The sequence below is a fragment of the Nematolebias whitei genome, chromosome 18, assembly GCF_014905685.2.
Source record: "Nematolebias whitei isolate Nwh7 chromosome 18, NemWhi1, whole genome shotgun sequence".
In the NCBI taxonomy this organism is placed as follows: Eukaryota; Metazoa; Chordata; class Actinopteri; order Cyprinodontiformes; family Rivulidae; genus Nematolebias; species Nematolebias whitei.
Genome location: NC_056515.1, coordinates 28,234,806 through 28,236,881, shown reverse-complemented (window position 1 = coordinate 28,236,881; position 2,076 = coordinate 28,234,806).

Genomic DNA, 2,076 nt, shown 5'->3' with positions numbered 1-2,076 from the left:
ATATATATATATATATATATATATATATATATATATATATATATGTTACTTTTGACAGACTTTAATACCTTTTAATTCTGGTTTACTTCTATGAAAAACACGGCAGAGTGGAACACAATGAGGTTGCTATTATGTTGTAGCTTTTCTCATTAAATAAATTTCTTTGCATTAGTTGGATAGCTGGGAGACTATTAAAGGCTGTCAGTGGAGTATTTGTGTTGTTATTAAGGGTGCTTCGTTTTTCAAATGATCTGCTCCATCGTATCACAGCTGTGTCTTTGCATGAGAAAGTCTGTGATGTAAATGAGTCTCCCAGTCACCCAGCCTTTTATTACTGCATGATTTACATCTAATTGAACGCTCCGAACATCTGTCAGGACACTTCCCAGGGATAAATGATATACGTTTTGCGCTTGCATTAAAAATGTAAAGGAGAGCCTTTCAAATCGTGTAATGCCTTCTATATATAGGAGCTAATCTCAATGGTAATGAGAGGCGTTGTTACGAGCCGCAGGCCTGGATGGTGGTGAATAGTGTAGAGGGGAGTGACTTCTCATTCTATGCTGTATGTGAACTTTTCTGTTCTGTTTTAACTTTCTCAAGAAAGAAATCTGGGTCTCTTCTATGCTGCGCTGATACTAATTATGTAAACTATTAGAGAATTTAACCAGGCCAACTGTTATTGGCTAATCCAGAAGTAATAGATTCTATTAAAAATGGATGAGGGGATTGGGCATGATCTGTGCCTGTGCTCAAGGTTATATTGAGATGAATCCAGCAGCTGTTGCAGTGCTACTATCTAATTCTGTCTGTATTTAAAGCGCCCTGTCTGGCCTCCATTACTAACAGGTTCCTGCAGCACCTTTACAAAACACATACTGAGCCGATTACATGGAGTAGAAGCTATTCATGGACTGTATCAGTGGTTTTCCATTCAAATTTAGTTAGATCAACCTAATGAAATTGGTTGTTTCTTTCATCGAAGATGCAGAGTTTATATATTGTTGTAACGTCTTTTTAGGGATGTACTGCTTTGAGGAGTGGCAGCTTTTTTTTATGTCTGTAAACTGAAAGAAACTGAGGAAATTACCATAAATACTACAAAAGCTTCAGCACACATGGTTGTATATGCTAGGAAAACTGTGCTACCTCGAATGAAATATTGTAAATGTAAAAAAAAAAATCTGCGCTGCCTAACATAAATTACCATAAATTGTGGGAAAGCGGCACCACCTAAAATGAATTACCATAAATACGGGAAAAGCTGTGTTCAGTTTCATCCTGCAGTCCACCTTTTGAGGATGATGTCATATGTATTCAAATTAAAAATAATAATTTTTTCTTTCCTAACAACTCAGTTCTCTTTGTTAATCATTTATTTATTCCTATATCTTTGTTTTTGGCTTTTGTGCTCCTTTCTCTTTTGCTCACCTCGGGAGTGGAGAGAAGGGAAAACATTTACGTAGAATTTGTGTCAGAGACTAAAAAAAAAAGGGGGGGTGTCATCTGCAATCTTAATTGTTGTTTAATCATTCAGGGAGGATCCTGAGAACCGCTAACAGAAAAGGTCGGGGAAGCTGCGCATTATGGTGCCAGGGCGAGTCCTTTTTTTTTTTTTTTTTATCAATCTGCAGTTCTTGTTTGTTGAGAGGGAGGCTCTTTGTGCAGTTTGCTTCAATATCTTTGCTCTGACCTTTGATGCTGCACAAAGTCATAAAAGACTGACAGAAGGTCAGACAGATGCCACTGCCTGTGTAATTTAAAGCTTGTTCCTGCTTGGAAGGATTTTCTTGTCCTGTTGCTTTGTAGTGAAATGGGTGAAAGAATACTTCGATCCATTTCAGGCTTTGAGACGCATTGGGTGGTTTGGGATAATCGTCCAGACTGACTCCCACTAGAAAAGTGGTCATATGGTAAATGGACTTTTTATTTACCGTATATAGCGTCTTTCTATCTAGTTAAGATACTCAAAGTGCTTTACAATACAACCTGTGCCTTCATTTACCCATCCACACAGCACTCTTCTAGATCTCTACTAAGCTTATCTGAATCGGTAGAGACTAATCAGTGCTTTAT